Source organism: Hemicordylus capensis, chromosome 2 (assembly GCF_027244095.1).
Source record: "Hemicordylus capensis ecotype Gifberg chromosome 2, rHemCap1.1.pri, whole genome shotgun sequence".
In the NCBI taxonomy this organism is placed as follows: Eukaryota; Metazoa; Chordata; class Lepidosauria; order Squamata; family Cordylidae; genus Hemicordylus; species Hemicordylus capensis.
The window spans coordinates 421,195,844-421,218,931 of record NC_069658.1 but is presented as its reverse complement, the minus strand read 5'-3'; the positions used below and the strand labels follow the sequence as shown (position 1 = coordinate 421,218,931).

General features: G+C 45.8%; 1 long non-coding RNA gene across 1 annotated transcript in view; it reads left to right on the top strand.

The window, feature by feature from the left end:
* The window catches only part of LOC128342174 (uncharacterized), a 101,097-nt gene extending 92,565 nt beyond the window's left edge, over positions 1-8,532 (top strand). Inside the window, exons 3-4 of the long non-coding RNA XR_008314819.1 lie at positions 5,922-6,190; positions 8,340-8,532. This is a non-coding gene — a long non-coding RNA (uncharacterized LOC128342174). The remainder of the gene's footprint in view (positions 1-5,921; positions 6,191-8,339) is intronic.
* The last annotated feature ends 14,556 nt before the right edge of the window (positions 8,533-23,088 follow it).

Genomic DNA, 23,088 nt, shown 5'->3' with positions numbered 1-23,088 from the left:
TCGTGTGAGCGGCCAATCCAGCAGCCCAGGGCTCCCTCCCTGCTTGTGTGTAGGGAGAGTGGGCTTAGCCTGCTCTCCCCGCTCACCCTTCTAAACCGGGTCTCACTGATCATGAGACCCGGCTCTAAGTCTAGGAAGTATCTCACATTGTCTAGGAAGGAAGTATGACATTGTCTAAGCCTAGGAAGTATCTCACATCCTTAAATTCTCTTCAACTATGGCCCCATTCGGACATAGTGTAAAACCTCGGGTAGACGAAGCTGTGGTTAATCTGTGAAGCTGAGTATCATGCTGCAGATGACTGACTAACTGCGGTTTGGCAACCTTCTGCTTCTGGGCAGAGGAACTCCTCCCTCTTCCTAGTCCACGCAGGATGCATCCCAGCAAGCTCCGTTCTGCTCGTGTCACCAGACTGTGGGCAAAATGTCAGAACCCTAGTGAAGCTGCAATCATTGGCTGTGATGTTGCAGGGGGTTAGCATGATCATGCCGATCTGCCCACCCAGCAAAAGCTGAATGATTAACTGTGGGGAGGATCGGGCAAACCTGCTCTGATCATGAGACAAGTGCCAGTATGTTGTGATGGAAGGGGATGAAAGAATAAAAGGAATTGGTGTGTGTGCATGTACGTGTGCACACACATTATATAAGACTGCACATATAGGATTCACCCCAGATTTTCAGAAAACATGACTATTGATCTATATAGCATAGATAGAGGCTATTCACACGATGGGAGGAAATCGGGCTAGCGGAGGCTAGCCTGATTTCTTCCTATTGTGGGAACCACCAGGCTTGGCTGCGAACCCAGTGGTTCTTCAGCGGGTCACCCACTTAAGTAGCCCGGCAGTTAAACTGGGTTTTCAGAGCGAGTGCTCCACAAACCCAGTTTTTCTGATCATGAGTTGCCACGGTGCAGCTCCGCGGCTACTCATGAGGAGACCCCCGACCGGGAGCCTGAAAAGCAACCTCCTGGCTCGGGGGTCTCTCCAGCATGCCCTGCGCACTCATGCATGGCCCCCGTACTCCCCAGCCCCCGCTGGCTCCATGACGGAGCCGGAAGTTGTGTGGGTGGCTGCTGAGGCCGCCTGGAGCAGACTGACTGCTCGTCTGTGGGGAGAGTGGGCTTAGCTTACTCTCCTCGCAAACCCCCTCATGGCTTTTCTCAATGATCATGAAAAGAGCCTCATAGAATGGATTCACATAACCCACTGAAAGTCTGGTGGCCTGGAACCAGAGGTTCCAGCAAGCATGCACTCCCAATGTGAGCCACAAGTTTGGCTCGTTTTGTGACATGTAATCCACCAAGGTCCTGTTCCTAGGATAGAGTTCCCTCCTCTGCCTGACATTTGCCCAACATTTGTAGCCGATGTTTGACATTGGGCATATTATGTCAGGCGAATGTCTGCAATCCAGTTCGAGAATTGGACATTGGTGGGTTCACATATCACAAAATGAGCCGGACTTGCAGGCAGGTCTGCTTGCAGCTTGTGCCAGGAGTATGAGCTCAAAGGAACCTCCAGTTCCCACCAACTGAATTTTTTGGCAAGTTGTACGAACCCACCCACAGATTGTAGCAAATTAGACAGAGAGGCACTTTTGAAAGTAGTGAATCTGCTTGCTTATTTATTTATTTATTTATTTATTTGATTTATATACCGCCCTTCCAAAATAGAAGGACATTCATTGGGGTGGGTGGAACTGTCTCTGTCTCAGAGTCCCTCCAGTGGTTGTTGCTGGTGTCTACCTTAAGTTTCTTCTTAGCCTTTTGGGGGACAGGAAAACATTCTCCTATACTTACTTTTTTCTATGTAAACCACTGTGAGACGTTTTTGTTCTTGTTAAAAAGCAGTGTGTGAATTAACACTATATTGCAAGCAGCAAAGTATGTACATATTGTTTTCTCAACCTGCTCTCATAACAGCCCAGTGAGGTAGATCACTTTTCTCTGAGCCGGGTCTCACGATCAGTGAGACCCGGTTTCTGCAGCAGAGTGGGGAGGGAGCCCTGGGCGGCTGGATCGGCCGCCCACATGATTGCTAGCTCCATGACAGAGCCGGTGGGGGCTGGGGAGCTTGGGGGCCACGCGGCCCCCGGAAGCTCCATTATGCCCTGCGCGAGTGTGCAGGGCATACTGGAGAGACCCCAGAGCCGGGAGCCGGCTTTTCGCCTCTCCTCTGGGGGTCTACTCATGAGTAGCCATGGCGTGGAGCCGCACCACGGCTACTCAGGATCGGGAAGCCTGGGTTTGTGTAGCGCTTGCTCCGCAAACCCAGGCTTAGGGGAGGGCTACAAAAGCGGGCTACCAGCTTGTAAGCCACTGGGCTCGCCTGTGAGCCCGGTGGTTTACATGAGCAGCAAAAATCAGGCTAGGCTCTCCTAGCCCAATTTTTGCTGCTCATGAGAATAGCCCCTCTGTTTTCATAGATGAGGAATTGAGGATGAAAGTAAGTACCTTTCCTAAGGCTATACAATGAAGCCATGATGGTAGAGGTGGGGATTTGCCAAGAACTCCCCACCCTAAGGCCATTGCTTGCTTGTGTTGTCCTGCTTGTGTTGTGAATCTCCTGGGGATGTCTGGCTGGCTGCTATTGGGTGCAGGAAGATCCTGGATTAAATGGACTCTCATTCCACCAGTTATTTCTTTCATTTTTAAGTCCGGTTCTCTGTATATTGAGTAGCCTTTAACTCCACCCTCACTGACTTTGATCTATTACAGCCTGATCCTAGTTTACTCAGAACTAAGCCTCACTGAAATATGGAGTTTACCTATAGGTAAATATGTTATCTAGGGTTGGCGTCTTCCTGCAATACTTTTAACTGGCTGTAGTTGGGGAAATAAATGGGTAGCTATTTCTTTGGGGGGAAATAACTTTCTTCCAGATGTCAATTTCTTTGCTGACCCATGTTGTGTCCTTGTCTTATCAGCTGTTCCTTTTGCAGAGGAACGCTCTCGCAGCAGGTTTTCTTGCCATGCAGATAGGCATGTCCTCTGTTTGTCCTTTTCTGTATCCATTCGAATAGTACAAAGAAGAAGAGGGGAAAAAAGAGGGCCAGATGGGCCTTGAAGGAAGAGATCTGGATCTGCCCCAGATGTACAGGTGCTTGCTAAGCGATTTCCCTTTAAGCTGTCCTGAAGGGGTTCTGTTAATTCAATCAACACAGATTATAAAATACCAGCAAGGAAGGGGCAGGTCTATTGGAGGATAAAGGGAATCGGGATCTGAAGCCACTCAAAGAAAAACAGTCACTCTTGATAAATACCAGGTAGATTGTAATTGATTGCAATGTTCAAGCATTACATAGCCATTAGCCACGAGGTCTTTCACTAATTCTGCCACATGCCTGTGCCAGGAATAAAACTAGATCTAGGCGAGCCCTTTCTAAATAAGATCAATCAAGGCTGTTTAAAGATAATTAAGTCATTTTTCAACTATTGCTTTGTGAAATGGCTTATTCCATACATGACCTGGATAGTAAAAGCCGTGGCTACAGATGCTTCTCCTCCTATAGCAATAATACTGTGCAGAAAGAAAGAAAGATACTCTGAGTCTGGCTGGTTTCTGGTCCAGTGGCTAATATATGCTAGTATTTGGTTGGAGGGATTTGTGTTCAAATGCTGGCCTTAGCTATGGCTTGCTGGGGGCTCTTAGGAGGTGTTCATTATCCATGCTTATTAATTTCTAAAATGAGAGATGACGGATGGTGTGTTGTTTGTCTAGAACTCCCATCATTGGGCATGATCACACTTGCAGGTATATCTCTTTTGTGTTAGTTGTTCAGTGCTGGATGATTGTTAGTTCAGTGTGTAAAATGGCTACAATGAAAACCACTGGATTTATTTCTTAGATTTTAAAACTGCCAAACAAAAAATATTATCTAGGTGGTTTACGGAATGTGAGACTGGGTATTACCTGATACGCCAACCTTTGATAAGAACAGAATAAAAGCTCTTCTGGAGCAGACCAAGGTCCATCTGGGCACAGATTTGTCAGGATAGTCCCCATTTGTGGGAATCCATGCCATGGAGATAAATTCTCTTTGTGCCCTAGAGGAAGGCAACTTGCTCAAACTTGATCTATTGATCGATAGAGATATACTTTTACATTACATTCTCTTTTTGAAATTCTCTTTCCCCCTCTTTGCTTCTGATCTGGATTGGATCTCCCTCTGTAGCTGCTGTTTGCCCTGAGATGATGATGATATACAACATTGACAGCCAGACTGTTATTCATGAGTAGTCCCACTGAAATTTGGCATGATTAACCTGTCCCATTCATTTCAATGGGGCTACACATAAGTAATTTAGTCCAGTTGTCAGCCAATCAAATAATATTTTTAATTGGCACCATTTGTGTCCATGGCATTTAGAAATGAAAAGAAAACAGAGATCTGACTAAAGGAGCTCACAATCTAAAACTGACACAAGGAAGACAACAGAGGAAAGAGAGGGAAGTGGAAGCAAGGACAAATTATATCCAGTTATTTCATGGGTTTTTGCTTGTTTGTTTATCACATTTATATACTGCCTGATATGTGTAACTCTAGGTAGTGTGCACAATATAAAACAACAAAAATAAAACAGAATAAAAACAACCAAAACAATTTCACAGAATAAAAAATTAAAACAATTTCATTTAATTAAAACAATTAAACAGTTGAAAATTAATTTCATTTAAAAGCCGAGAGAACAGGTGTGTCTTAAGGGTCTTCCTAAAAGATGGAGATGCTTTTATTTTGACAGGGAGCATATTCCAAAACCCAGGGGCAGCCACAGAGAAGGCCCAGTCCCATGTTGCCACCAAACGAGCCAGTAGCAACCGTAACTGAACCTCTCCAGTTTATCTCAATAGGCGACCGGATTCATGACAAAGAAGGTGTTCTCTTAAGTACCCTGGACCCACGCCATTGAGGGCTTTATAGGTAATAACCAATACTTTTTCTTTCGCTTGGAAACATATCGGCAACCAGTGGTAGTTTCCAGGCTATGTACAAAGGCAGCCCCACTTAGAGTGCATTACAGTAGTCAAGCCTGGAGGTTACCAGCATATGCACCACTGTTTTAAGGTCATTTAAGTATGTTCACATACTTAAATTTATTTTAGTATGATGTTAGTGCTGCTTTGATACTCATACTTGGCAAGAGGGGTTTTGATGTAGTTGCCTCCTTCCATCTTGACCTGTGTCGGTGGTGCTGCTGGTGGTTTCTGCCACATAGTTCCACCTAGGGACATGAAGGCTTAATGCCATAAGGGTTAAAGCCCCACTCCCTGTACCCCATGGTCCTGAACTGGATCACTCCCTGGCTATTTATGGTTTTTAAAAACCCAATGTTTGTAGTTTGACCCTAATTTACCTGGGACAGGTAATTCCTGGCCCATCCTTTTAAAAAAGAAATTCTCCCCTCTTTTTTTCTTTTTAGACATGGGTGTTACTTTAGCTCCCTTCCAGTTCTACAGCCAGTTTTAGTGAAAAATATGCAACGTGTTTGAAGATAAGCAATTTCACAGTCAAGCTCTTTAAGAATGCATGGGTGTATGCTGTCCTGACCCGTTGAACTGTTAAATTATAATTCGCCAATTAGTCCCAGAATGTCATATTTTGTCACCTCCATTTGACTCCATTCTTCAGATGCCCTTCCTGATAAAACTGGTTGAAGCATGGGTATTGCCAACATTTGCTTCAGTCAGGACTAATCCAAAGAATTTGTTTAGCTTCTCTGTCTTCTCACACACCACCTTCAGTAATCTTTTAACACCTTTCTTAGCCAACCACCTCCCTATCTGGATTCCTGCTTCTGACCTACTTAAAGAAATATTAATGTGGTTTAATGTTTTTAGTAACATGTTCCTCAAAATTCTTACATGCTTGCCCAAATGTAGACATATTTGTTTTGCTAGAATTTCTGCTGCTTTCTTTTAGGGCCCATTTGGATGTAGTTATCAACCACTGGTTTAGTGAGGCCACTGTTCTCTTCTCCATCCCGCAACACGCTTCCCATGAGAGCCAGAGCTGTGCTCACTGAGCTTAGAAGGGGCGGAAACTGACTGCACGGGTTTTCAGGGACCCAGGAAGGAAAGCCATGCCAGCCAATGAAATGTAAGCAGTGGGAGGAGCTTCCTCCTTAAACTCTGGTTTGGGTGAGTTGGCCAAACCAGACAACACACTCCAGCCTCTGGACCATCGGTTTGGTAAGTGAACCTTACTTATAACTGAGGGTTAATCTGGAGGCTGGGGGTAGGAATCAGAGCTGCGATTGGGTCCTGGAACCACGGTTCTGATTATTCAGAAATCGCAAGGGGCCAACCTGAGGTGAGTTGGTCACAGATTTCTTGTGATATTGTAACATGGCCTTATCCTCATTTATACAATATGCCTGCTTTTTAAAGGAAGCCTTCTTATCTTTTATGGTTCTTTGACTCTGGTTTTTAATGATGCTAGACTTGTTTGTTCAAACCTGTAGGATACATTTCATCTGAACTTTTGTTATAGTGGTTTTAAGCAAACTCCTTGAGGTGATTCTCATGACCACCAAAAAGTGGGTTAAGGGAGCCTAGCCCACCTTTTGGCGGTCGTGCGCTGCCACAGGAGTTGAGCGGCTCCCGGCAGCAAACCGCCCTAACTACCCCTCCCCGTAGCCCAGGTTAGCACTAACCGGGGTTAACGGATCATGTGTTGCCGTGGTGCGGCTCCACACCATAGAAACTCACGAGGAGACCCCCAACCGGGAGGCTAAGAAGCAGCCTCCTGGCTTGGGGGTCTCTCCAGCATGCTGTGTGCACTCGCACAGAGCATGCTGGAACTTCTGGGGGCCACGCGGCTCCCGAACTTGCAAGCCCTGGCCGACTCCGTAACAGAGCCAGCAGTCATGTGGGCATCCGATCTGGCCGCCTAGGGCAGACTGCAGGATCATCTGTAGGGAGAGCAGGCTAAGCCCGCTCTCCCCACTTCATTCCATCTGCTGGTTCCCGCTGATCGTGGGAACCGCCTCCTTGTCTAACGAAGTCTGACACTCCTGATTCTCCCATTCAACTTAATGTTCACTAAGGGCCAAATCTGATAAGAAGGTGGCAGATCTACTGTAATCCCATGGAAAGCAGGGGTAGCTTTAAAAAGCAAGATTGGTTGGTACACAGGTGAAGAATACAGAATCTTCCCTAAGCTGCTGTTTACCTGCCTGCAGCCCTCCTCTTTCAAATGCTTTTCTCCCAGACAGGCTTCTTTCCCATATCAGAAAAGAGATGGGAAGCTTTAGGGTTTAGCATTGCAGGATTTAGCACTCCCCACCTGGATGCCCCTTTTGCTTTTCAAATGGACCAATTCCTCTTGTGTTCTAATGACTGGGGAAGATGATCAGACGAGTGTTTAAACACATGGGGCTGCTGTCGTCATGTGTCTAGTTTGCTTATACCTCCCCGTTCCTGTTTCTGAGAAGCTACTTTGGAATTACATGTGGCTGTGTTGGACTTTCTGGCCAACTTTCCCTTTCCATAATATGTCGCAATTGATAGCATTGTGATTATTGTTCCCACATGGTTCAACAACCCTTGCATCTCACATCAGGTTCTGGGAACCACTAAGGATTTGGTCAAGGGTTGCCTCTGCTCTAATTGGCACCATGGCTGACTGTCCTAAGGCATAGTCACTTATCATACCTAGGAATATTCCATCATTGTCACAACCTGTTCATATGAGGGAGGAGTGTTGACTACACTTGATTATACCATTTTCTCCTTTGACAGTTCCCTGATTTCTTCCTACATCTCAAGATCACCTTCAGAACTTTGATCTGGGATAGCAAATACATGACTCCACTACTGAATTACTCTATGAGTCTGGGATTTCCATCCACACTGATTCTATGCAGGAGTTTATTGCTTTTAAGTTATTAGACTTGTATTAGACTTTATTCTTCTTTGGCATAGAGTGACACCACTCTTGATATATGTTTGGAGCAAGGGTGGGGCCATCTGGAGACAATTTCCAAAGTCTCGCCTATGTTGTCTGTTGGGCCTTGACTGTTGAATCCAGGCTTCACACGGATATTAGTAACAGGTTTATATACATGGTTCTATACCACTCCCTGGCAGGTCTCTTACCGCAGATCTGCAGCAGTTTGTCCTAAGCCAAGAGGAATGAGGGAGCGAGGCTTTGGAGACTCTAGCTGTCCTTGCAGGGCAATGCACACTGTGACTGAATACAATACATCTCCTTAAGTATTAGAAAACTCACACTGGGGGACTGGGAGGGAACAGCTAAGTACTGATTTAGGCTGAAAATCAGCCTTTCAATAAAGTTATGGCCTTAGTTCAACCCAATACCTTTGTGCCTTTATTCCAGGGTTCAGGAGCAATAACCCTTCTGAGTGGAATTGACACCCACAAGATGATCTTATAGTGCCTCCAAAATGGCAAAATGGATGGTTCTCCTTCCTTTTGCTTTCAAGTGGCTACTGCAGTGCTGTTGCTGTTTCCAGCAGGCGCAGCTCTCCGAAATCCTTCTTACCATTTATTGCTATTATCCATCAATATAGCAGAACAGAGCTCTACTGATTTTAATATAATTGAAGCAGATTAATTTTAATAACTAAAATGCGAACATAACCATTAGATGAAATGGGAATAAAATTGCTGCCATTGCAAGATAGATTATGGTTTCTTTTTATAAATTTTAAAACAGCTGATTCTGAATTCTTACCTTTGTTTAAAGAGAGAGAGAGCGAGAGAGAGAGAGAGAGGAGGCAGGCTTGCTGTTTCAATTACTCCGTAAGTGGAGTTTATGCAGAACTCAATGAAGTAGTTGGTAGAAACATAAAAATGCAGCACAAAGGCAGAGAACTACATTGAACATTGCACAGTAAAAGCTTTTCTCCCCCTTCTGAGTTTTCTCTGAGTGTTTCAGGGAGGAAGCAAATCTGGGCCTTGTGTTCCCAAACCAGGGTGTGAAAGTTTAACTCCTACCAGCCCATCAGAATTCCAGATATATGGACCATCAACACAAGAGGTCTGACATAGTTCAATGAAGCACTTTCCATGGCTCAGCAACACACCAGCTGTCTAGGTAGTTGGTTTTCTTAAAGATAGAGATATGCCCAAAAGGGAATCCATTCAAAGGCAAGGAAACACAGGCCTGGCAACCAGGAACTATCCATAAGGTATGAACTGCATTAAATGGGGGAATTGAAAATCAAATTTACAAAAACATAAAAATTATTTATGAATACCAATGCAGAGCAGAACAAATCAAAAAGCTTAGTTGAAGAAAAGATGGGTTTGAAAAGTTGTAGAAGCCTTTAATCCAGTCTAAAAGCAAAGCATGGCTGCTTTCTATGATCAGAGCAGGCCGAAGCCCTGTCCAGCCTACTGTTCTGTGTTCCTGTTCTGGCAGGGAGCAGCCAGCTAGCAGCTGGGAAGCCCAAAAGCAGGAGAGGGTTAAGGACTTTCCTCTCCAGCTGCCTTGCTGCTCCCCTGCAACACACCCAGAGAGTTCTAAATCTGGGAAATACTGAAAATACTTCATCTCATCTCCAGAGAGCTGGACAGCGCCTGCGAATTGCACAGATGGCATGTTGCCTCTGAATTACACATGAAAACCTTATTGTATAAATGTGCCCATTTCACATATCCGAAATACAGAGGCCAAGGTAAAGGATATTGAGAGCAAAAGTAAAGCATGGATCCGAATCTCACACAGCAAGACGGTCAGAAGAGATTCGTGGCAGAGAGAACATAACTAAGCATTTCTCATTTATATCATGCTTTTCAGCAATACATTCCCAAAGTGAGACAGCAAAGACATTAAAATCAAATTTACATATAAATAAAAATTACTTACTGGGGTGCACAGAACTGGTTTGAACTAAACCTGGTTCAATTCAAACCGGCCTGGCTTGACTGGTTCAAGCTCGAACTAGACTCATCCCCCCAAAGAGGGAGCTGGTCCAAGTTTGAACTCAACTGGGCCTGGTTCAGATCAAACTGGTTCAGCCCTGTTTGACTGCCTTGCTTGTAAAGGGGAATCTGGTAAGTATTCCCCTTTACAAGCAAAGGGGGATTCCCTACCTAAAAGGGGGTTTGGATGAGGGTGGGCAGGATAGCACTTTACCTGCTTTCATGGCAGTGGCGATGGCTCCCTGGCAGCAGTGGGGGCCGCTCCATGGCAGAGGCCCCTCTTGGCTCTGTAGCACTCCTCTTCATACCATGGGCTAGCAGGTGGCCCAGTTGTGGCCCATGTGTGGAGGCCATTTACATCAAGACACAAATTGCTATCACCAGGGAGCATCACAGCCAGTAAGGTGCCCTCTCACCCTCCACCCTGAACCCATTTTTAGATGGGGGATCTCCCTTTCCTTGTCAAGGGGAATCCTTACCAGATTCCTCTTAACAAGCAAAGCACTTGAACAGAATTGAACCGGGTAGACCTGGTTCAACTTGGTTTGACAGCACGAACCAAACCACTGCTGATTCTAATGAACCGGTTTGCGTACCCAGTGGTTTGGATCAAATGTGAACCAAACTGCCCATTCTGGTTCCGTGCACACTCCTATTACTTACATGCCAATGCAGAGCAGAACAAATAAAAAACCTTAGCTGCAGAAAAAAAAACCGTTTCAAAACTTGTAGAAGCCTTTAATCCAGTCTAAAAGCATGGCTGCTTGCTATGGTCAGGGCAGGCCTAGACTCTGTCCCACCAGAAGTAACCAGCTAAATAACCTGGGACTCAGCTAAGCACTCTGCATGCTCTCCAGCAATCTGAACACAAAACTCTATGAGGGTAATTTCAGACAGAAAGAATGCTGATGCTGTCTCACAGATAAGGAGATATTTGCAAAACAACCTGCAAATTAACACAGAAAGAAGAGCTTAAGGTCAAGTCAGGTTTCTAGTTGCTAAAGGGACAGATAAACTTGGAGGGGACTGCTTCTGGGGGTGGAGATAAATCTGGATGCCCCTGGACACCTCTTGGCTATGGGCCAAACAGGGATCAGACTGGATCACTTTCATTTTGTGATATCTGACTGCTTCGGACTGTGCATCCTACAACCTGTTCTCTTGACCCTTGCCCAACTTGGTTTATTTCATCCGGTAATCCTATTATCAGAGAGGGTCTGGTACATATTATAAATGCTTCTCTGAGGGAGGGCAGGGTGCCTCCTTGCCTTAAGGAGGCTATTAGATCTTACATGAAGAAACCTACACCAGATCCCTCAGAGTTAGCCAATTATAGACCTGTCTCCAATCTTCCATGATTGAACAAGGCGATTGAGAGGGTGCTGACCTCTCAGCTCCAGACAATCTTGCAGGAAACAAATGATCTAGACCCATTTCAAAGTGGCTTTTGGGTGGGCTATGGGGTTGAGACTGCCTTGGTTGGCCTGATGGATGGATGATCTCCAAACGGGTATTGACAGAAGGAGTGTGACTCTATTGATCCTTTTGGATCTTTCGGCAGCTTTTGATGACATCAACCATGATATCCTTATGGGTCACCTGAAGGAGTTGGGATTGGATGGCACTGTTTTACATTGGTTCCATTCCTACCTCTCTGGCAGATTCCCGATGGTGTAGCTTGGAGACTGTTGCTCTGCAAAGCAGAAGTTAATGTATGGAGTTCCACAAGGCTCCATACTGTATCCAATGCTTTTTAATGGGGTTATTCCCACGATCAGGCAAAATCGGGCTAGGCTCTCCTAGCCCGATTTTGCCTGATCGTGGGAGCCACTGGGCTTGCAGATGAGCCCGGTGGCTCCCAGGTGGTTAACCCACCTGAGTACCCACAAACCCACAAATGCAAACCTGGGGTTTTTTAAATCATGAGTAGCCGTGGCGCAGTTCTGTGTCATGGCTACTCATGAGGAGACCCCTGGAAGGGAGGTGAAAAGCCGCCTCCCAGCTCCAGGGGTCTCGCCAGCATGCCCTGCGTGCTTGTGCAGGGCATGCTGGAGCTTCTGGGGTTCAATTGGCCCCTGTTCCCCCCAGCCCCCACTGGCTCCATCATGGAGCCGGCAATTATGTGGGCGGCCGATCCGGCCACCCAGGGCTCCCTCCCTGATTTGTGCTCTGCTGCACAATCTGAGTCTCACTGACTGTGAGACCCGGCTCAACATCTACATGAAACCACTGGAAGAGATCATCAGGAGATTTGGTGCAGGGTATTATCAATATGCTGATGATACCCAAATCTATTTATCTATGTCAACATCATCAGGTAATGGCATAACTTCCCTAAGTGCCTGCCTGGAGGCAGTAATGGACTGGATGAGGGATAACAAACTAAAATTGCATCAAAATAAGATGGAGGTAATGATCCTAACCCTGGATTAGACAAATAAGGGCAAAAGAGACAAGTGCACATGTGGTTTTTTTGCCCTTTTATGTCTAATCCGAGGAGGCGGTGATGCAGGACGCCCAAAGCAATGAGGTGAGGGAATAAACTTGATTAGCAGGCTATTCCCTCCAGTAGCAGAGCAGGAGAGGAAACTGCAGCAACCAAAGGAGAAAGCAGGAAGTTCCCTGCCTCCCAACAGACCAGCTGCCTCTTTTCTCTCCTGGGTGGACACTATTTTTTAAACTACCCACAATGTTTTCTCTTTCTGTCCTATTGTGTGTATGTGTGCGCGCGCGTGTTGGTGGGTCACAGCCCATCCTGCCCTTACTGATGGGCCACTTCTGCTAGACAGACATACTAGATACCCTTCCTTCCTCTCCATTTCCCACCTTCTGCTTTTGGGGAAGAACAGGGAGTGGGAGAAGGAACAGCACAGTGCTGTTGCCACTGCTGCCAAACAAGGCAAGATGCTGGGGGAGGTTGTCTTGGAGTGTTGGAGGATAGATCACCCGAGGAAAGGGAAGAAATGGGGGGCAATACTGGCATGTAGTGTGCCTGCATGGTGTGAGGGTGCTGCCATACCATGGTGCTGCCTCTCTTTGGGGGGCAGGGAGTGAGCCTATCAGAATTTTCCAGCTGCAGAATAAACACTTCATCCTTGCTTTCCAGCCATTGTCCAGGTATAGACAATTGTGTAACAATGGCATCCTAAGGCACCTACTTTGAATGAACCTGAGCTACATGTTTCTAGGTGGGAGTTCATGAAAAGCATGGAAAGGACTCAGTGCCTGTTGCTGCCATGGATCACTGCAGAAGGGTTGAATGTTTGACAAAATGTATAGATTCCAACCTTGCATTAACCATGAATTCTTTAAGGACAACACACCCAGAGAGTTCTAAATCTGGGAAATACTGAAAATACTTCATCTCATCTCCAGAGAGCTGGACAGCACCTGCGAATTGCACAGATGCTTCCTAATTTTCCTGCTAAATCAGGTTCTTTCTTTAGTTGCGGAGATTTGTGACAAAGCTATCTCAGTTGCTGCTGGAAATGTCTCTGTCTCAAAGATGTTGACCCTCTATTTGATGGCATCATGAGGTCTAGGCTATTCACATATTCTATAGCTTTCATAAATTGAGGACTAAGCACTTTTATTATTCCTGTCACAGTTGCTATTTCCTTGGACCTTTTGGGTAATTGATTTCTTTTTCCATTTACTGGGCTGTACATGTGCACAGTCAAAGATATTTCTTTCTGAGCTCATGTTTCAGCTCTCTTTTTGAGTATGTGTATATATAGGCAAGCCTACGAAAATTCAGAAACCTTATGGAAAAATATGCTTCATCGTGTATGTTAAATGAGCATCAAACAGAATACAACAGATATTCACAGATTTCTGGATATACCCACCACAATATATTTACACAATCATATGGGGGTGGGATGAGGAGTTAGAGAGATCCTACCCTAGTAGCAACAGATGATCAGAACATCTGTTTGGGTCACCAAACCCAGCAAACAGAGGAGTATGCCTGGCGAGGCCTCCATTGCTGAAATTGGGAACTGAAAGCATAGCAAGTCCCCAGAGATTTAGAAAGCCTTTCCAGCATGCTTTGCACTACAGTAGACTGGAAAGCCTCATTATATCAGCAGCTCATCTCTGACTGGCCATGAAGGGGCAGAAGGCAGGCCTAGCTCTGCTGAAGAGGCTGCAAATATAGTATCATAGAGTGTGCTTTGCAGAGGGGAACATTCATGGATGGCAACTCTCTATTGTTTCTGGGCCAGTAGCTGCTAGAAAAGTGAAATGGATCTACACTACCAGAAAAGCAAGGCAGGAGAGTTTGGTTAAGAGCAGGGCACCAAAGCTGGGCTATTCTGCTTTGAGCAACCTGTGTTGGAGGGATTTTTTGTGGGCAAACCAGGGTACAAGGCCTCCTATCCTGACATTGATGGCTGTGTGAACAGGAGGACTGAATTAAGAAATACTGAGGCCATTCACACAGCCACATGATGCCCCTGGGGAGGAGTGCAGGGAAGGCAGGAGCTCGCCTGCCTTCCCCGGCACAAACGTGTCATAATCCTTGCCTTCACTGTGCTGCACGCCCACACGAGCAGTAGCAAGGCAAAGGCAAAAGCTGGGAGAGGGAGGATTTCCCCCTCCCACATCCCAGAGTGCCTTGCACCATGAGTGCAGCAGCTGATCTCATTAGAGAAGCTGCCACACTTGGCACAGCTGCTCTTTCCCCCGGCTCACTGCCAGAAATGGCGGTGGGCCAAGGGGTAGGATTTTTACCCGGAGGTGATCGTGCACACTATTGCCTACTGAGGTAAAACAAACCACAGGTTTTGCCTTGGTAAAATGTTGGGTAAAAAAACCAGGGCTTCCCTCTTCTGGAGCAGCTGGGAGTGGAGAGCTTTCGGAGCTCCAGATGACATGAGAGGCCTGGGTTATGTTCATGTTATGAGAAGAACCTCTTCAGATAATATCATATAACATGAAACTGCACTCAGATATTTCTGACATGGGCATCCGTATATCATGTGAGTGAATGGATGAGGGTCAAATGGAGAATGTAGTGAGGATCTCTCTTCCTTAATATTCCAAGTTGCTCACTCTGGACTAACCTAAATTTGAATTCGCTAAGGCTGCAATTCAATGCACACTTGGGAATAAGCCGGTGGAACTTACTTCCAAATACATAATCATGCATGGCATGGTTCATTACGTTTTTCTAGAGCTGTTAATTGATTGGATAATTTTTAGTTGATTAATAATCCACCCCCCATAAGAAATTTAACAAATGCTAAATGTAAATGTTGCATATTACTAAAATCTCAGTATGGGCACTTGGTTGAGAAATTGGCCATGTGGGAGAAGCCCATGCTGCACTCCAAGAGGAGTGGGGGAAGAGTCCTGGCTTGGGACTCCTGATGTTAATTTTGTAATGAAGAAGAAGAGCTGTGTTGCCCTGGCTCCCACTCCACAATTCTGTGAAGGGAACTGGAGAAGGGGCTCTGCCCTGAGTGTTTGCAGGAGTAAAGTACATTAGCAGTATGCAAACTAGGCCACCTAGACAACAAAGTTGGGATCGGGTCAACCCGATCTAAACTGACCCCAAAAATATCAGTTTGGGATTCTTTGGACCCTTCTTAATTTTTGGCTTGGGCTTGGGGTTGGAGTCGGGATTGGAGTCAGACCGGGATCAGATTCGGATAAACTGTAAACTATTTTTCCAGAGTAACCATGGATATATTCACTGTGAACCCAGAAGAAAGGTTATCTCCACCAGAGAGACCAGGTGGAGTGAGGTAACATCAGATAATCTAAGAGGAAGTTACTTCACACCAGAGAATCTCAGGAGAAATCCAGAAATTTGCTGCTTGCTTGTGAGCGAATGGGCTAAAAAAATCTTGGAAAAACCTTTTGAAAAATAGGATATGCACGGGTAAGCAGGCAGGTGGCCACTGGGCAGAGGAAGGGCAGAATATGCGTTCTTCCCTCCCTGCTGCGATCATATATTTTAAAAAACAAACAACAGCCTCCTGCTGCCATTTGGAGCTTTGGAAAGTTCTGGTTTTGAGGGAAAGGGATTGGAGGAGTTCAATCCAAACTGGGCAGGCCAATTTTGGGTTTGGATTCTCTCCGAAACCCTCTAATTTTGGTAAAATTGTAACAAGTCCAAATTTAAGGATCTAGCTTTGCACAGGCCTAATGAAAACACAACAGCTCTGACAGGAAGGTACCAGTGCTGGTATAAGGACTTGTGGTGAAAGTGATCCAGATTAGATAGGTACAGTGCAACATTTCAACTAGGGATGTGCAGAAATCAATCTTTTTTTATTCAATTTGTGCCCAAAACAAATCACCCCTGATTTGTTTTGTATCCAAATCTACCTCCTCCAAATCACCCCAGATTTGATTTGTATTTGCTTTGCTTTGATTTGCATTTGGACCAATTCAGATCACTTAACAAGGTCCTAGGGGCACCAAATTTGGCTGGTGGGTAGGTCCCTATTGGTGCCACCTACCACCCAAATTTCAAGGCAGTGGGAAACTTGGTTGATTTTTAATTATTTTATTTTAGTTTTTACTGATTTTGAACATTTCTGCCATAGGAAACAATGGGGATTCGAAGTTGCCATATTCTAACCCTATCATGGATCCCCAGATTTCTTGCTTTCTTTCTTTTAAAAAACGCTAAGCTCTAGCCCTTGTAGAAGTGGAGTTATGGAGCAAAATGTGCTGTCACTATATTTCAAGTGTTTGGATTCTTTGGTGTATAATAACTTTTCCTCATAATGAATCCCTATGAGGATTCATTGCACACTTTCATTTCTTCTGTTCATTTTGACTTTCACTGGACAGTGCCAACTGTCAACTGCTATGTGCCGACTACACCCCGCCCTCCGCCATCTGCAAGGCAGTGGGGTACTTATTTTAATCTGGAGTGATTTGTTTTGTCTCCAAATCACCCGAATCAGCTAGATTCAGGTACATATTGATTTGTACCCTAATCAATTTGCACATCCCTAACTTCAACCTCTTTGGTCACTAAGCTTAGAGGGTATGTAGAATATAATCTGGCTAGGTCTTCCATTAGTTCTCTTTTGCTAATTGTGCTGATGATAGTTGATACCTTCTAATAACAGCACCTACCATATGCTCAGAGGCACATATTACCAAATTCATCTTAAACATTGCTGTGACACTAATCTCCAGCTTTTGCTGTTACCACCAGCCTATGCAGGTAGTGCTTTGGAGCATGGATGACCCAATGGTATTTCCATGGTTATGATTTAGTAGGCCATTACAATATCTAAGACTGGACATCAAGCCGCATGCCCCCATCACATGAACATCGTGCACCATCAAATTGCCTTACTTTTTGGAGTTCAGTTGGAGCTGCCACACCCCTAACTATCCCTGTAAACCAAAAGTTGTTTGCTTTAATTAAGTTTATAATTAGAAGGAGCCCAGGCCAGTTCTTGGGCTTTGAAAGAATCCACAAGATAGAAGAATCCATAAGGGTAGTCATTGCTTTGTTTACAAAGAAGTGAAGATGAATGGGAAGAAAAATGAAGCACGCTATCAGTATGAGAAACCAGCTGCACATGATCATGTTTGATGTTTGCCAATCCATCTTTAAAAACATGTTTTCATCTAATTGCTAGGGAATTTCTATTTCTTTTCTTCAACTAAAAAGTCACTGATTCAGTTCAATATAAACCCCGTTATTAGCAATGCTATCGGGCTACTTTATCTAAAATCCAATTAATTATTCTATCCTCTCTTTTACTCAACCTTGTGGGAACATCTACTACTTGATAAAGATTAATAACCTCAAGAAAAGTACCTTAATACAGCCTTTTGCATTTAATATGTGAAGCTTCCAGAATTACTAATGACATTCAGGCACCTGATATCCTACCAGGAGCCTTAAGAAAAGGACCTCTGACCTGTTCAAACGTTTTCTGTTATTTTTTATATGTAGACTGCAAGTAAATGGCAGCATTGATTTAATTTTTTTTAAAAGATGGTAAATGGAAGTAACTGGAACAGTCATTTGCATCTCAGTCGTATGAGTTCTTCTTGAAAATATGTGCTTGAAATTTCTGAACTCCAGTGCCCTAGTTAATTATTTAGGTTATAGCTGAATCATCAATTCTTCAACAGTAAGATTCCTTTGACTGAGTGCACACTTCTGCTGCTTTCAGACATAACAGGAAACAGGAGGTCCCTTCACCGCGAGTTTCCTTGGACACATGTCCGAATTTGGGAAACTGGAGTTGAATATAAGGGACCCACGGTTTTCCTCCCTGAACACCATGTGGAATCTTTGGTTCAGAGTGGAGTTTGGGTGCCTCCAACTCTGGTTCTAGGGGACCAGGGTTACATCAGAATGCTGGCACCACCGTTTCAGCCCCACAGAGAGGCAGTTGTGGGAGGAAGCTCCTCGGTCTCTCTTGCCCAATTGGCTGTGTGGGCTGTCCTCTCAAGAAGGAAGCCCGCACAGCCAGATTCCTCGCTGATTACAGAGGCAGCTCTGCTGAACTTCCAAAAGCAGATGGGACAACAGGGGGAGAGGGGTACAGAACTGCAGGACCATTGGACCATTGGACCTGCAGTTCTGCATTACATCTGAAGGGGACATCTGAAGGGTTCTGCATTACATCTGAAGGGGACATTCATGTTTCTGATCTAACCATGGTTGTAATCTTTAATGGGTGTGTTGTAACCTTGCATGGTCCCTTCCTCCTCTCATCCCTTTAGATCTAACCATGGTTAGCTAATAATTGCATTTACATTTAATTGGGCCAGTGACTTTTCCTTGGTAGCACACATAGTACATGAAGAAAAGAAATAGAAATTCTGTAGCAATTAGAAGCATTTTTAAAATTAGGATGGATTGGCAAACACCAACCATGTTCATGAGCGAACCACAGTAATATCTGTACCACAGTTAGTACTAGTCATGGAGGCGATTCTCACGATCGCAAAAAAGCAAGCTAAGGGAGCCTAGCCCACTTTTTCGTGAGTGTGAGAACCACCGGGCTCGCAGGTGAGCCCAGTGTTCTCAAAGCGGGTAACCCACTTAACTAGCCTTCCCCTTAGACGAGGTTGGCGGAGCGAGCCCTCCGCTAACCCCGTCCTTTCGATCGTGTGTTGCTGTGTCATGGCTCCATGCCATGGCAAAACACAAGGAGACCCCTGTCAGGAGGCTGAAACAAGCCTCCCAGCCCTGGGGCTCTCTCCAGAATGCCCCTCATGCTCGTGCGGGGCATCCTGGAACTTCCAGGGGCTGCACGCCCCCCGATCCCTACAGCCCCCACAGCCTCCGTGACGGAGCCAGCAGTTGTGTGGGTGGCTGATCCAGCCGCCCAGGGCTGCAGCCTGGATCATCTGCAGGGAGAATTGGCCAAGCCCGCTCTCCCCGCAGAACCCCCTGCGGCGAGTCTCACCGATCGTGAGACTCACCTCATGGTTAGCTTTAACAGGAGATTGAAAACCATTGGCTAACACAGATTCCACACTGGTTTAACCCTAGTTAGTGATTATATCAGTGCAGATGTAACACTACACCATGGTTCATTGTGAAAAGGGAAGGGAGAGAAAGAGCCCATGAGTCTATAACAAGTTACTGATATCCTAACCACAGAAAGACAGTGAAACTATTCACACATGTAAGCAAAACCGGGCTAAGGAAGCCTGTGTGTATGTACTGCCGGGATCAGGCCCGATCCTGGCGGCACTTTGGCGGCAAACCCGCCTCTGCAACCACCCTGTAAAAGGAGGTTAGGAGAGCTAGCGTGGTGTAATGGTTAAAGTGCTAGACTAGGACCGGGGAGACCCAAGTTCAAATCCCCATTCAGCCATAAGACTTGCTGGGTGACTCTGGGCCAGTCACTTCTCTCTCAGCCTAGCCTACTGCACAGGGTTGTTGTGAAAGAGAAACTCAAGTATGTAGTACACCGCTCTGGGCTCCTTGGAGGAAGAGCAGGATATAAATGTAATAATAGTAATAGTAATAATAATAATAATAGTGATCTCCTAACACAGTTTCTCTGGTAGTCTGCCAGCTGTGGGGTTACTGGCCAGCTCTGGGGAGAGGATCCACTCATGTAGTGCATTATGGGTGCTCTGGGGGGTGGGGTGACACTGGGCAATGCGACCAGGCAACCCAAACTCCCAAGCTACCAGCAGTAGCCGTTAATCATCTGGGAGGGAGCTCCACCCACCGATGATGGAGTCCTCAATCATCTGTGGGGAGGTCAGCTTTTTAAGGCTTCCTCCCCACTAACACTCTTGCCCCTTTTCACTGCTCGTGAGAAAGGGCTCAGTGTGTGTAAAAGTTACTGTTCCTCAACATGGAGATGCAGTGAGGAGAAAACCTTAACCTGCTTATAGAAGAGGAGGAGCTGTTGCAGAGAAAATACTTAACCACCATAAATATAGGAAGCAAATTTAACTGAAGCAACACGGTAATTGTCAGAATGTTGGATGTCCAGACAATAAGAGGAACACAGTGAGAAGGAAAGGCTCATTCCCCTTTAATATGGTGCTTTAATAAAGTGCAGTGTGTGAATAGTTGTGCAATTGGCACCTCATCCAACAACATCCTGTCCCTGATGATCAAGCCAGAAGTGGCATGATAATCAGTGACAGGATATTAGAACTTAAGAACATAAGAAGAGCTTTACTGGATCAGGCCCAAGGCCTATCTAGTCCAGTTTCCTGTTTCCCACAGTGGTTCACCAGATACCTCTGGAAAGCCCACAGACGAAGGCAGACCCCCTTTCCTGCTGTTGCTCCCTTGCAGCTAGCATTCGGAGGCATCCTGCCTCTGATCCTGGAGGTAGCCTGTAGCCAGCAAAATTAATAGCCACTGAGCCGGGTCTCACAATCCGTGAGACCTGGTTTAGTGAGCTGAGCGGCAAGAGCAGGCTAAGCCCGCTCTCCCCACTGACGATCAGGCAGGGAGCCCTGGACGGCCGGATTGGACGCCCACACGATTACCGGCTCTGTGACGGACCCAGCGGGGGCTGGGGGGAGTGGGGGCCGAGTGCGCTGGGCATACTGGGGAGAGCCCCGGAGCCGGGAGGCAGCTTTTCGCCTCCCCTCCAGGGGTCTACTCGCAAGTAGCTGCGCCGCGGAGCTGCGCCATGGCTACTCACGATCAGGGAGCCCGGTTTTGCGGAGCGCTCACTCTGCAAACTTGGGCTAAAGGCAGGGGTACTTAGGAGGGTTACCCGCCTAGGAACCACGGGGCTTGCAGCTGAGCCCGGTGGTTCCCACGATTGGGAAAAATCGGGCTAAGCTTTCCTAGCCCGATTTCCCCCGATCATGACAATAGCCCCACTGATAACTCACTTTGAAAACCATCCAAACTAGTGGCTGTTACCACATCCTGTGGGAAGCGATTGTATAGCTTAGTTCTGTGCTGTGTGAAAAACTACTTCCTTTTGTCTGGCACCAATTTCCTTGCAATCAGTTTCAAGAGCTGACCCCTGGTTCTAATGTTGTGAGACAGGGAGAAACCTTTCTCCACCCTCTTCACACCATGCTGGATGATGCACTGATTGTACAATTATTTACATGTCAGCAACTGAAGGGTGTTTATAATGTTTGTGGGGATGCTCTCTTAGGATTATGGAGTCTGGCTAGCACTTTGGTTTATTTCCGGCTTCAGACTATTGGATGTTAGCTGACTGACTGACCAATGGCCTACGTAAGTAAGTAAATATATTTGGCCATAAGCCATATCAATATTAAAACTTCAGTATAAAGTAAAATTTAAGAGCAGAACTTGCATAGGTTCATTATATATAGATTTGTTTCAAGAGCAGCATATATATGTGTGTGTGTGTGTGTGTGTTTATAGTTTTGATTTTAATTGTTAACTGGTTTTAATTATTTTTATCCTGTTGTAAACTGCCCTGAGCCATTTTGGAAGGCGTTATATAAATCAATCAATCAAACAAACAAACAAATATTCCACTATATCACGGTGTATGGACACAGCAAAGGACTAGATATAGGGACAGATGATGACCATTACATCGTGTTAGCTGTGCAGGAATGATCACAACCTAATCCTAAGTAGTTTGCTTGGAAGTAAATCCCATGAGCTGAGCAATCCTATGGTGAGTTACATCAGTAAGTATAGCTGTAAAGTTGTACCTCTGTAAAGATGGCAGTGGAGGTGCTATTGAAGGTGTGTGGACGGAAGTGGCTTCCACCAGATCCTGTGTTACTTAGACTGATGTAGTTGAGGCATATGATTGGGAGGAGAGCTGGTACTGTGGTAGACAATACTGAGCTAGATGCACCAATGGTATGACTGAGGAGAAGGCAGCTTCCTATGTTCACCTTTCATTAAGTAGAAAAGACTTCCCAGTCAGTGGCAGACATCCAGGCTAAATTCCTCATAGTCTCATTGAAATGAATGGGACAAATGAGACATGGCTAACTTGTCCCACTCATTTCAGTGGGGCTACTCATGAGTAATTTTTTTCTGGGTGTCAACCAGTATGTTTAGGATTACAGCCTTAAACTGCTAACTATCCCCTCCTAACTGAGCAAAGAGGCACCTTTTAAAGGTGGTGATTCTCTTTATTTAGCAGGGGGAGAGCAACTGGCCCTATCCATCCCCAGCACAGCATCCCTTCAGTGGCTGTTGCTGGTGTTATGTTTAAGAAACTTAAGTGTTTATTAAAAGCAGTATATAAATATTTGTCATATTTGTATCTGTATTAAACTGTAAACTCTCTGGAAAAGACAATGAGGCTCTCCACATGAGCAGTGTGGAGAGCCATAAGGGGTTTGGCTGGGAGAGCGGGTCAAGCCCGCTCTCCCCGCACTCGAGCATATGCCTAGCCCTGGCCAGCCAGATCAGCCGCCCACACAATTACCAGCTCCATCATGGAGCTGGTAGGGGCAGCGGGGATTGGGGGCCATTCGGCCTCCAGAATTCCCAGAATGCCTCATGTGAGTGTGCAGGCATTCTGGGGAGACCCCTGAGGCCAGGAGGCTTGTTGTAGCCTCTTGGTTGGGGTCTCCTCATGAGTCTCTGCAGCCTCACAAGTCATTTTAGGGGAGGGGTACTTTGGAGGGCTAGCAGCCAGGAGCCATGCAGCTCCCGGTGCTGCACATGACCTCCTCAAACCAGGCTAGGCTCCCTTAGCCCAGTTTGGGGAGGTCATGAGACACGTTGCACAGCCTTATGAGGATACAGCAAGAGCTCCATCCTTGCACAGAGT